The following is a 14905-nucleotide window of genomic DNA, read 5'->3' on the forward strand; positions in this document are numbered from 1 at the left end:
GTTTTTAGACGACAGAGACGCCACGTTGTGTTGGCAAAACAAGCATGAAGTGTTGCTTTTATAGTTTGCTGCAGTTAAGTTTTGTTTTCATTTTCTCTCTGTGAGAGCTCAGAGTCACGTGTGGATTAACAGTGTACGCGACGCTCGACAACAATAACTTACGTGTCTAAGGAGGAACATTGTTTACATGAGAGCTGTTCTCATCTGCAAACATTGAGATCCGGATTCGCTTGTTGTCTCCTCTTAATAAAGACGCGGCTCTAGTTGCTGTTGATTGTCCTGTCTCTACAGATTTGGTAAGTGAGCGAGCAGTGCTCTTTGTTTATTCAGTTTGTTCATATCTAACAAACTATTGCACCGAGTGTAAACATGTTAGCACCACAACCAAACTTTAACCTCGTGTAGGGTTTTTACCGCATTTTGTGACCGGAATAACACACGCGGCTTTCTGACACTACCTGCCGTATGCATCTAAGTTTCCGGGAAATGCTGAGGTTTTTTTTTCTCTTATTCGCCGTGCGGTATCAAACATTGCATGAAAAATACACGCTTAGAGCAGTTCCTCAAATCAAATATCTCGTTTGTCGCAAGGGGCATGAATGAATTCCCTGAATGAAAGAGCCAAACTGCAGTTAAAGTCCACCATTTAATAATTTGGCAAATAATTCGACTACAGATGTCCATGTAGGTTAAACACCATCACTTTCTACTGTGTGTGTGTATTTTGACTCTGAAACTCGCGCGTGCCCAAATAGACACTCCGACACCATCCCACTTTTCTTCCTCTGACACTCCCCCCCTAAACAGAGCTGGACACGCCCACTTTTCTGACTTTTTCCAAAGTAGAGGTGTGAAAACTGCTGAAACGAGGGGGTTTCATGGCCCTTTAACTGGTTTCAAGGGTGTTTTTGGAAGTTGCTAAAGTCAGAGGCCTATTGAATAAAACAGGTTTAACAAACTCTGGGTTGCATAGTAAGTTTCAGGTTGACAAACCAAACAAATCCAGACTGTTAAAGATCAGGTTAAAGGATTTCACACTGCTTATTATGAACTTTTTATGTTAACACAGCGTTTTAAGCCATGGTCACACTAGAGTTTGAGCAAGTGAAATTATGTCTTGTTGCGGTATAAACAAAATGATTAGAGGTTAAAAAGTGAGCGATTGTTCCATAGTTTAAATTTCTGTACTGAGAGGTCATGTTTTGATCTACTGGTTTCAACAACTAATCAACATAATCAACCTATTATTATTTTTTTATTAGGAAAAAAGGTACACAATTTGAGATGATACAAATACAAAAACTATGAAACAATAACAAAAATACCAAAAACAACAACAATACAGTCAAATACTGGCAGGTGCGTGTGTTTGTGCATGTGTGCATGTATGTGTGTATATGTGAAGGAAACTTGGTAAACGGTTCAGGGTACATACAAAAGGAACAGTAACAGGAACAGGAAAGGAAAAAAAAACAGATAGAAAGAAACCAGATAGTCAGTGATGAGGGACAACAATGCTAGTGATATAATGACAGTGATAATGACAGTAAACAAGCAAGAGAGGACAACAGCAATAATCATAAACAACAACCACAACAATGATAATAATAAGAATAAATCACAAGTACTACACCAACTACTACTTCTACTGCAGACAGTTTCTAATGTTAAGACTATTACTACTGCTACTACAGCCACAACCACTACTACTTCTACTACTACTACTACAATGTCTACTACTGATACCATTACAACGACTACTACATCTACTACAGCAATGTCTGCTACTACAACAACTACATCAACAATGTCTACAACTTCTACTACTAGTACAATGTCTACTACTACTACTGATACCATTACAACGACTACTACATCTACTACTGATACTACTACAGCAATGACTGTTACTACAACAACTACATCAACAATGTCTACTACTTCTACTACAATGTCTACTACTACTACTACATCTACTACTGATACTACTACAGCAATGACTGCTACTACAACCAATGCATTGAAAACTCTACTACTTCTACTGATACCATTACACCATTACAACGACTACTACAACTACTACTGATACTACTACAGCAATGACTGCTACTACAACAACTACATCTACTACTACTGATACTATCAGATATAGATATGTGACAATGCGACTGTCATGTAATTAGGCAGATCGAATTTATTGAGGCATTCCGTTCTTTACATCATTAAACTTGTGACAATGTGGTGTTTCTCTGCGGTTTAATGACAGAAAGAAGAGCGTGTGTGGAGATGCCGACGCGGTAAACAACATCAGAGAATACACAGAGGAGGAAAGTGGTCAGTCGCCACAATTTGCTTCCATCAGACCCGAGTCTCGTACCCACAAATTCCTCTGAATGGTGGAGGACATCATAAAGCATATAAACCATAAGCGCAAGCTGCGATGACGGCCCTTTCCCACCTCCACCTCAAAATCATGTTAAAGTTGGGCGAACTTCGGGTTGTAACTTTTGCTTTTTGTCGCTATTAAGACACGCACTGTGGGCTACACATAGAATAACTTTATTCTCTCCAACACCAGTGTGCACACAGGCTACATCTTCAACTACACACACACATCAGAGCCATACCATTACATAAACTGCGTGGGGTAAATCCGGACTAAACCATTCACTGCTTATACTACACTTCGCATATTTCGCAGAGCTAAAAACAAGACAATTACTTCCATCGTGACTAGTGTGGCACAGATGCTAGCACCCGCCTTTATGCATGCACGACATCGTAAATTGTATGGGAAGTGTAAACGCATGAATAAGATATGGGTCACGATTAAAACGACGTGTAAACAGACAGGGAAACAAATCAGATATAGGCAACTAATTGGAATTGGGCATCAAGACCTGACAGTGTAAACGGAGCCTTATACTGTGCAGACCAGCTCCTGATTGGTGCGCCGATTGAGTCACGATAATGATTGACAGCCCCTTCGACCAATGGTTGCACAACTAAAACAGGACAGGATACACAGCAGAAGAGAGAGAAGAGAACGCAAAACAGAAAACAAACAACAAAACACCACAAAACAAACGTGAAACGTAAGAATATGATGTTTGATTCCTCTGCGTACCACTAAAAATAAGCCACAGTTTGAGAACCAATGATATATGTTATTTATGATCAGGGCTTTACATTAACTTTTTTTAATCACCAGCCACTGTGGCTAGTAGTTTTCCAATGTCACTAGCCACTCTGCATGTTCACTAGCCACAATTTTGTTGTTGGGAAAATATATTTTATATGCATAAATTTGACGTTGACATGCTAAAATTACTTGATTTAAATTTTGTGTTATCTCCACATGCGTCCTCATTCATTTTTGTGTTTCGAGTATGAGCTTGCTCAATGAGCATGAGCAAATGGGTCATGGTTTCATAGTGTTATATTCCAATTAGTTTTTATTTCACATTTTTTAGAGCTCAAAACTAACGATTTAACAAATTTATCTCTATAACCACACTAGGCAAGGCAAGGCAAGGCAAGTTTATTTATATAGCACATTTCATACACAGTGGCAATTCAAAGTGCTTTACATAAACAAGAATAAAAGAAACAAGTAAAATTGAAATAAAAACAAATAATCGTAAAAACAAAACAAAACATAAAAACAGGTAAAATGTGATATAAAAGAATGAAGAAGAGAAAAACATGATAGTGCAATTTGTCGGACGCAGCACAGTGCTCATTTAGTAAAGGCACAGCTAAACAGATGTGTTTTCAGTCTTGATCTGAATGTGCCTAATGTTGGAGCACATCTAATCATTTCTGGAAGCTGATTCCAGCAGCGAGGGGTATAGTGGCTAAAAGCCGATTCACCCTGCTTTGACTGAACTCTTGGAACTTCTAGTTTGTATGATCCTAAAGATCTGAGTGATCTGTTGGGTTTGTATTCAGGGAGCATATCTGTGATGTATTTAGGTCCTAGGCCATTTAGTGATTTATAGACCAGTAATAATACTTTAAAATCTATTCTGAATGTAACTGGCAGCCAGTGTAGAGACCTGAGGACAGGTGTGATGTGCTCTGATTTTCTGGTTCTGGTTAGAATTCTGGCTGCAGCGCTCTGGATGAGCTGCAACTGTCTGACTGTCTTTTTAGGAAGACCAGTGAGGATTCCATTACAGTAATCCACCCTGCTGCTGATAAAAGCATGAACAAGTTTTTCTAAATCTTCACTAGAAACAAAGCATCTGATTCTTGCTATGTTTTTGAGATGGTAGTATGCTGATTTACTGACTGCTTTGACATGACTGTTGAAACTCAGATCTGACTCCAGAGTTACACCAAGATTCTTGACCTTCTTCACTAAACAATAATTATTTCTTAGCCACAAATTTTTAATGTGTCCAAACAAGCTAAATATAACTGTACACTACACTTTTTATTTAACAAAACATTTCTTAAAAAAAAAAGAAAAGAAAAGTAATTGACTTTTAAAAAATATCTATTGTCATGTATCAAAAATATGCACAGTAATCTGTCTTGGCTAAAAATCTCTCAGATCACCAGTTAACTGCACATAAATGGAGAGTTCATCTCCCATTAAAGCAATGTTGTAAAAAAAAATTAGGTCCCACTTTATATTAAGTGTCCTTAACTACTATGTACTTACATCAAAAAATAAATACAATTTACTTACTGTGTTTATAATGTATTTGAGAACACTTGTGGTGCTCTTGAGTTGGGATAGAGGTTGGGTTATGGACAGGTTTAGTGGTATGGGTAGGTTAAGGTGTAATGGATGGTCAACCGTGTATTTACAAATGTAATTACAAAAGTTAATTACAGATGTAACTACATACATGTATTTAATCAAGCATAAGTACACAGTAAATACATGTATTTATACAATAAGTACATTGTAACAAACTATTAATTCCTGTGTAAGTACATAATTGTTAAGGCCACTTAATATAAAGTGGGACCAAAAATGATAATAATTAAACCATTTTAACAAAAATAAAAGCAAATAAAAGCAGGTAAAACATACCGTGTGTGATAATGAAAGGATGATCACATGCACACGGTTAACTTTAGGCAGTTTAATAATCTGTTCAAAGTGAATGCAATCGTTGCTGCTGGTGCATGTTCATCACTTTTTGTCTAGTTAATTTAAAAGAGAACCGGTGACAGTTGCGTTTCCAGGACCTGTTCCAGACACGGCTGCTTCACGATTCGGGAGCGCGCACGCGTTTGAAGAAGTCACGCGCATCAAATCAGCTGTTAGCATGAGTGATGATCATGCTCTCATTCGGTATTCACTTGATTTCTTCTGCTCGCGTAAACCCAATTATTGAACTTCTCGATTCTAGGATCACACTTGCACACATATTGGGTCATCCTTATATTGTTAAACCCTGCTTTTAGGAAAACTATAATTTAAAAATTATTTTCAACCAGCCAAAGTGGCTAGTGGGACTGTCTGTCTAAACTGCCAAAGCTGTAATCTACCCGCAATTGGCGGGTTGGCGGGTGTTTATGTAAAGCCCTGTTTATGATAGAGCATTCTCTATCGATTCTAGGAAGATTTGGGTAAGATTTCCTTGGTAATTGCTAAAGAAGTACTAGATACTCTAAATCCAGGTAATTGCTGAGTGGTTGTTTAGGGTTTTAACTCGCAAATCCAGCTCAAAGCCTAAGAAAGAAAAGCAATAGTACACCTCTCTGACTTGCTTGAGAAATGATTCATGTCTACAGCACAAATGGCAAAAGACGAATTGCATGCCAGGGTTTACATCTTTGTGTTAAGTGTTTGTTCAAACCATAAATCCGAACAACACTAATAGTGATGCCTGACTTGGCAAACACTACTAAATTACACCCAGTTCATTAGTCCATACAAGCAAGAATAACTACGGGGGAGTATTGAAAAAGAGCCAAAGGATTGTTCTCTGATTTAATCTTTTATGAATATAAATTTGAACAACTGTGTTGCTTTCTAAAGCTGTCAGATGTTTTACCCGCAGATTTATACGTCCACGCTTTGTAAAAACAACCCTCAGATTGATGCAGCAGGTTTTTAGGTGTAACGTGACTCTGAAAACTTCAATAAAGACTGATTACAGCAATCTGGGAGTCATACAGTGGCTTCATTAAGACTTTAATTGTGTTGCTCATTAAAAAAGGAGATGAATTGCTTCATCCACAACAAATGACAGTTCGCTAATGACTCGACAATAAAATGACACAACATTCTGCACTCGACAGCCAGGCTAAATTGAACAATCACCGATCCTATTCAGCATTCAGCCGAGCACACCGTACAAGGAGTTCATATTCTGGGACGCAAAACAGATATGGATTTATTATTATGTCATGTTCACAAAGGTCAACAGGATGGTCCTAGAAGAGTTTGCATAGATACACACTTTGCAATTCTAGCTAAGACAACGGACTATCCATCAGTGGCGTCTCAGCAGACAGACACCTCAGACTGGTTTCGTTCTAAGATGAAGTCATGCTGTATTTCTAACAAGCCTAAACATAGCCAGAGGTGAGACCTTACTGGGAGAAGTTGAGAGGTGGTGGAGGAACTTTCATGACTGAAGGCCAGGCATGTCACGATAACTATTTTTTGTTGTGCTATATTCTGTCTAGTGCACAAATTGAACACTATCTGCTGGTCAGCTATTTTTTGTTCAGCAGTTCGCATAATAGGCTTCATGTGCATGCCTCCGTGAGCCAAATTCATCAATTCAATTACATCTCCTTTATTTATCAATCTTATTTTCAGAGTTTATATATATATATATATATATATATATATATATATATATATATATATATATATATATATATATATATATATATATATATGTATATATATATATATATGAGCAATAGTACACGAGTAGCAGTGCAATATGGCTGTATATCAGCACTGGTGAGAGGCGTGCATTGCCTTAAGCAGGTCGCACACCAGAAGCGCCGCTCGGCGCGCCGCGCAACGCCACGCAGCACCATGCAATCTAAAATTCTAAACATAGGTTTCTATGAGGGTACACACACCAGCGCTGCAAGTCGTCAGCACCCAGCTACGACTCAAGACGCAGTTCATATTTCAGCCCAGCCACAGAGCGCCATCTGATTAGTTTCATGTTAAATATCATGCAAATGTGCTTGTCTGGTGTGTGACACTTTAAACTGTCATGTGCGAGCCGTGTCGCGGCGCTTCTGGTGTGTGACCTGCTTTAGGGTCCCACCAGTGCTGATATCGCACTGCTATGACTGTGATATTGTGTTTATACAATAGTTCGATGGCCTAATCATGTATATAAAAAGAAAATTTAACACATCTAAAAACCTTTTTGTATTAGGTACTACTTTCTTCCGCCATTCATTCAAATCTGCAGCTGACATTAAAACAGCAGAAGCCATTACTAATTCACCAACGTCACTTTAGAGCTAGTGTTTGAATGATTCTCAAGCGTAATGTATAAAGTGATGACAAAACAGCTGATTTTGCTCACATTTTAAGATTATAAGGCTGAACTTGACATGAAATGCTCTGAGTCTACGGAGATATCTTCTTACGTTATTACAACCTATTACAGTCTACAATATTTCTCTGTTGCAATCGGGATATCATAATAATTAACCCCGAACAAAAGCAGTGCAATCAGTACCAGACTGCTGTTGTGTTTGCGATAAGGAGGGGGTGTTTGGGGGTGAGGTCTCTGAATAATACTGTTGAGAGCCGGAATAGGAAAACCGTCTTAGGCTAATGGTTGCAGACGCGGTGTCTCTCAGATATTATAAATATTTTGAAACAGGCACCATCCTTATAAATAAACTGCATAATTCTCGACTAAAAAGCCTCAAAAGTACATGTTGTTGTCCATTAGCTGCAATATTTGTCAAACTGTAGTGAGTTTATTGATCTGCTGTCACTCTATGTCAGCAGAGTAATACAAAAAGGTGAAGAGGCTGTACGAGTGCTGTTATTGCAGAATATCACACTGCTATCAGCCAATCAGATTCAAGAACTAGATAGAACTGTTGTATATATATACAACACACACACACACACACACACACACACACACATATATATATATATATATATATATATATATATATATATATATATAGTAATACTAATACTAGTAATACTGTACTAGTATTATATTTATCATTGTATGATTTTGTATTTTGTGATTTGTCATGTTTTTCGATATGGACTAAGAATCTGAAACAAAGGGAACAATATTAATAATAATAATACATCACCAAAAAAGATCAAAGTCCATAAATCGGAAAATAATGATCACAACAGGCAACAAAAGCAGATCCTCTTCCATCCCAAAGCATCAGTGAGATCAATTCCACCATCGGTAACCCAATTAAACACTGTCGATTAAGAAAACGTGTCTCTCCGGCTGCTGTAAAACCTCATTAAAGTAATGAGCTGTTGGATCCCGAACGGTTTACACGTCAGAGTATCTAATCCCACCCTCTGTGTTAGTGCGCATTTATACTGATGCACAGACGAAAAGAAAAACACATCACTAATGTGGGTGAATAACTACCCAGATGTAAACTGACGGATGTGTATAATGGCCTGTCAAATATGACTGAACATGTTTCTGACAATGCAGCTCTGGAGCACTTGTTAAAATATTTCACTGCTTCTTTTACAATACTGCACTGAAATTGAGCATGCTTCCTACTACGGTACATATAGAGTGCTCATTCTTTCTTCAGTGCATGTTCAGGCAGCATCTAATATGTAAAAATGTAGTAAAATTGTAAATAAACTAGAATTATTTACATTATACCCAGTACATGTTATCCAAAAAATAATAGATCACAATTTCATGTGATCAGTGTGTCTAAATTTGCTAACAAAAGTTACAATTACAAATCAACAGCAAGAATTAAAGAAGAAATCTTTTTTTTTTTTCAGGCAAATTCATAATCCTACAAGTAAATGAAGAATAAAAACATGAACTACTTGTTTAACACAAAATGAACACATGTATCTGTAACAGTCATTTAAGATTTGGATGAGGACAACAGAATTGAGGATCCAAGTGTATTATTGATTCAACAGAGGATAATCTACAGGCAAAGGTCAGTAACATAAGCAAAAAGGAACATACAGGTAAAGCAAAAAAGTAGTCTGGTCACAGGTAAAGAGATCAGTATATGCAGCACACTACATAAACAAAGATACAAAGCAAAGGTCGAACACGCCAAGGCAATGCAATGCGAGGCAAGAAAAATGCACCATAATGTCCACTAACAGTCCATGGCGTAAAGTAATGAATTACAAATACTCAAATTACTGTAATTAAGCAGGTTTTTCTCATGAATTGTAATTTAGTTTTAAAAATGTGCACTTTTACTTTTCCTTGAGTACATTTTTTTGTGCTGCATAGGTACTTTTACTCCACTTCTATCCTTCAACCTGAAGTTAATTTTTTTCTTGTCTATGGGGATTAGAAAAATCAAATCACACATAGAAGCTAAATCGCATCGTAATGAATGAATCTACTTCAAGACATGGGCGAATTCATGGACGAATTAATTTTTTTGTTTGTTTTTGTTTTGTTTTTTAAATGGCATTTTAGGGAGTGGCATTATATAAAATGCATGACAGTCTGTTCAAATGCACAAAGACTAATAATAATATTGAAAAATCATGATTGTTTGGCTGTAATCAAAGTAAAACAGGAACAGGTGTGTGGGAGGTGCATGCTGGGAGTTGTAGTTCGTACATGTGGCTTATGTGTAGTTATCCAGGTATCCGCAGTAGCTAGATCGCTGGTGACAAACTGTAACAAGCTGACATATGCAGCTAAAAATCAATCATTAAATAAAACTAATTATATAAAATGTTTTATTTTACCCAATAACAACAAATGGGTCATGAAGGGTCATTTCTAAATGGGCAATGATGGTGATTTTGTAGCACAGATATTGTTTTGAAACACATTCATGAAAATAAATATCAACTTATGGTTCTACTGGTGTAAAATGCAGACAAACAACATTATAAGACTTTAATATTAAGTTAGATTTAGGTCATCAGTGTCTGAGGATAATGTTATTTGATGTCCAATAATGACGTGAAATGACGCTGATATTTTGTTGATTTTCAACACAATCTCACGGCAATTCGTAACTTTTTGATTGGCTAATTCGTATGAATTCGTACGATCTAATTTGTACAATTTTGTACGATTTGCTTATCCCCCAATGACAGTTGGATTTAGGGGAGGGGTTAGGTGCCACAACTCCTTTTTAAAATCGTACGTTTTTGTAAGACCGAACTCGTACGAATTTGTAAGAATTAGCCACTAAACTGGCAAAACGTAAAATACTTACGTTTTCTCATGAGATCAGGCTGTGATTTTAGGTTGTGTTTGAAAGTGACCAAAATCCAACGTCGAGCCAACATCTTAAACCAACATCATATTGACGTACAATACTGACAGTTATTTATCAGGTATAGCAACCAAAATCAAAAGTCTGATAGACCAGACTTGTACTTAATAAAATAGATAAAAGAATAAGCACTCATGCAAAAAGTAGGCCTTTATTGTATTATAAATGATTAAAACTGGCTGATAAATAGGTAAAATCAAGTACTTGAAGGATAGTACCACAGTATAAATTAAAAATATACAAAATTATAATATTTAAAATAATGAAAATAATTAATGAGAATCTTGGCTGGTCTTTTCAATTCAATAAATTTTTTAAATGACATTTTAGTGAGTATTGTCAGTAAATCATTATTTAAAATGCATGACAGTCTGTATTTTTTGTTCAAATGCACAAAAACTAAACACAATATTGAAAAAAACAAAAAATAGAACACAATTTAAATTATAATGTATTATATATAAAGCCGCATACATTTTTTAAATGTCTGAAACTCATCTTTGACATCTGTCTTTGTTATATTAAAACACCCAAAAGATCCCTGTGTACATTTTTTGTATGGCCTTTCATGTTTTAAGCTCACATTTTTCAAAGTGCTGTAGTTTTATTTTTTTTAAACAGATCTGGCAAGCCCTGAAATAGAATAATTATCTGCTATAACAAGCCTTTTCAACAAAGAAGAAAGCAAGACCCTTTTTTCTGATAAAAGCGGTTAAAAGAAACGCCTGTGCTCTAGATGTGTTATTGGTAAATGCATGAGTATGAGATGTAGCAGGGTTTATTTGTGTTTTGTTATTGACAGCAGTATTGTGGGAAAAGCTTCAGTGTCTTCATTAGACTGACAGGCGAGGCTGAGGATCTGATCTCTAAAGCAAACATGTTCGGGATGAGTCAAGAATCTGCTGCCTGCTTTGACTGATGCCTTTAATCAAACACATTCTGTACACAAACAAGCACAATGTGTAGAATTGTACATATCAGAGCTTGTGGATTAAAAAGCACTAACAAATGTGTTGTTTAAATGAATATCCAAAAACATAGGCAAAACTGAATTACTTGACAGGTTTACAATTAATTTATGTTATTATTATGCAATGTCTGATTGTACTCAGTGTTATGTAAACAAAACAAAACAAAACACAGAACACAGAACACAGAACAAAACCAAAGCAACGCAAAGCAATGCAAAGCAAAGCATACAAAATAAAAACAAAACAAAACAAAACAAAACAAAACAAATAAATAAAACCAAAACACCCAATACAATACAATACCATACCATACCAAACCATACAATACGATACAACACAAATCAAAACAAAACAATACAATACAAAACAAAAAATAAAACAAAACAAAACCAAACACAATACAAAACAAAACACTATATAACTGTTTACAATACATAACGCTATTACATTTATATTAAAGTACAACCAAACCATACCATACCATAGCATACAAAACAAAACAAAACAAAGCCAAACCGTATGATACCATACCATACCATTGCATACAAAACAAAACCGTACCGTACCGTACGGTGCTGTACAAAACAAAACAAAGCAAACCATACCATACCATACCATACCATACCAACACAATACCAAACCAAACCATATACAAAACAATACAATACAATGCAATACAATACAAAACAAAAAAATAAACAAAACAAAACCAAACAAAACCAAACCAATACAATACAAAACAAAACAAAAAATAAAACAAAAAAAGCAAACCAAACCAAACCAAACCAAACCAAACTAATACAAAACAAAACAAAAACACTATATAACTGTTTACAATATATTACGCTATTACATTTATATCAAAGTACATTACCTTTAATTAAAATAAAAACCAAACACACAATTATTTTATTAAATGCAACAATTTATTATTTTAAAATTTATCTTGTTTGGAGATGAACGTGAAATGAGTGTCTCAACAAGAAAGCAACTGCAAAAAACACAAACAACATCTTGGTTTCTGGCAAAGAGGATTAAGGTAATGGATTGGCCAGCTCAATGCCCTGAACTCAACCCAAATAAAAACTCATGGGGTGACATTAAAAATTTTGTTTCTGGGAGAAAAAATTCAAAATAAATAAAATAAAATAAAATAAAAATCACAGAAATTGTGGGTCACAGTTTGCTAATAATGGACTGAAATACCAGCTTCTGCAATACAAAAGTTAGCAGATGAGCACCAGTTATTATAAATAATGGCTCTGCATCTACAAAATAACAGTAATTTAAACTGAAGTGTTAAACAAATGTCTTCAGCTTCTATGGTTTAGGTTTAATGAAAAATATTAATAATATGTATATAATGTATTTAAAACATTTGCCTTTTATTTTCCTCCTGTAAAAATGTGCATAAAACTCATAAAAGCTAATACTTTGACTTAGAATTGAATGTGTAATGATTTAACCTAATAAGAAATGGAAATAAAAGCTATTTAAAAATATTTGCTTTTATTCACTTCTTTTTAGAGCATTGTTTTTTTCAAATAACTGTACAGTTTGTAGGTTTTGTGTATTTTAATGTAAATATTAAATGATAATAAATTATATTTATTGTAATTTGAAAGTGTATAAAACTCTTAAACCTAATTTGTATTATAGTAAATAAATAATCTATTAGAATGATACTAAAAATCCTATTTTCACATGACAGTTGACAGAATTAACCCGTTATTTGTGGTTAATCTTAACAAAAAAAGTTAATTATAGTTGATATCTTCAACTTTAATCTTGATCACCTTTATGCAAATTAGATCTCTATTATTTATTCAGTTTTTCTTGTGAGATTCAGCTATCGTACTGCATTCATTGCAGTGGATCTCTAATGTCTGGCGAGTGTTTGCAGGTGCAGTAAAAGCAGCAGAGCCTGTTATTGCATAAAACACTGCAGCACGATCAGCAAAACACACTCATCATTAACTTTTAATGATTGCGTTCCACTTAAACACTTATTTATGGCACTGAAGCATTTATTAAATAGCTTCATAAAGATGAATAAATGCTTGTTTTGAGTTGTGGATAAAAGTCTCAGTTTAAACTGCCTATAAATGAAACACACACTGCATCACTACGATCTTAGGTGTGTCTTTAAAGGGATAGTTCACAAAAAATTAAAAATAAGTCATCATTTACTCTCCCTCATGTGGTATTAAATCTCCATGAGTTTCTTTCTCTGTCATTTACTCACCCTTCGCTTGTTCAATACCTATTTGAGTGTCTTTGTTTAGTTGAACACGAAAGAAGATATTTTGAAGAATGCTAATTTGCTGGCACCCATTTATTCAATAGTAAACAAAATATTATGGGAGTCAATGTGTGCCAGCGACCAGCATTCTTCAAAGTAACTTACTTTGTGTTCAACAGAACAAAGACCCTTAAATAGGTTTTGAACAAGCGAAGGGTGAGTAAATGATGAAAGAATGTTTATTGTGGGGTGAACTATATGGAGACAGATAAGACTCATAAGTAATTCACGCAAAAGACACGATGTACACATGCGTAGCCAAATTCACGTCCATAAAACCAAATTCACGTGCGTAAAATATTTATTTATATTCACAAAAAAATTTCACATGCACAAAATAAAAATACATTTTCATAAAATAGTGTTTTTTTTTTTTTTTTTCATTTTTATTGTTAAGACATACAAAACTGTAAGGTTGTTGAACATTTGAAGTTCTAAGGCAGCTGTTTTCTTGAAAAAGACGTGATAGTGTCATTAGAAACTGAATTGGAAATTATCTTATTTTAATATAGTCAGTCGTGAACTGAGGTGGGCCGGTCAAAGGCTTGAAACTCCAGGGCTGAAAAGGAGTCCCACTCTGGCCCTGGTTATATCCAATGAATGGAAACAGGCTGATGTTGTGCTTTAGTTGCCTAATATGTAAACAAATGATTAAAAACAGCTTAAAGAACTCTTTTAAAAGCAGCAGAAATCAAATAAGATTTAAGCTCATTCTGGAATAAAGCCAGTGTTGGAGAAGAATTAACAGACACAGAAAGGTCATTATGGAGCCCAGGAAATCTAAGGGCTCTATTTTAACGGTCTAGGCGTAAAGTCTAAAGCACATGGCGCAAAAGCATTAAGGGCGAGTCTGAATCCACTTTTGCTATTTTACGGATGGGGAAATCCACTCTGCGCCGCAGCGCATGGTTTAACAGAGTTGAGCTTATTACCTTAATGAGTTATAGGGTGTTTTGAGAATTAACCAATCAGAATCTCATCTCCCATTTGGTAAATTTGTTGTACAAGTGCTAACTCTTCATCTTTGACTTCACATTGCAACCAAAAGTGGAGACACATCATACACACATAACAAATTGCACATATACACCAGTGTCAAGCCACCAAATGCAAATTGTTACTTTCCTATTGGTGCTATTTACAAGGTGACAAGCAACAAATGCTTGCCTGGTATACCTCATGCAGC

The 14905-nt window shown here is 35.3% G+C and overlaps 1 protein-coding gene across 5 annotated transcripts in view; it reads right to left on the minus strand.

Moving 5' to 3' along the window:
• xirp2b (xin actin binding repeat containing 2b) overlaps nt 1–14905 on the minus strand; it is a 221409-nt gene that overhangs the window by 61543 nt on the left and 144961 nt on the right. The gene's annotated exons all lie outside the window — the stretch shown is intronic.

Source organism: Danio rerio, chromosome 9 (genome assembly GCF_052040795.2).
Source record: "Danio rerio strain M-AB ecotype USA chromosome 9, GRCz13ab, whole genome shotgun sequence".
In the NCBI taxonomy this organism is placed as follows: domain Eukaryota; kingdom Metazoa; phylum Chordata; class Actinopteri; order Cypriniformes; family Danionidae; genus Danio; species Danio rerio.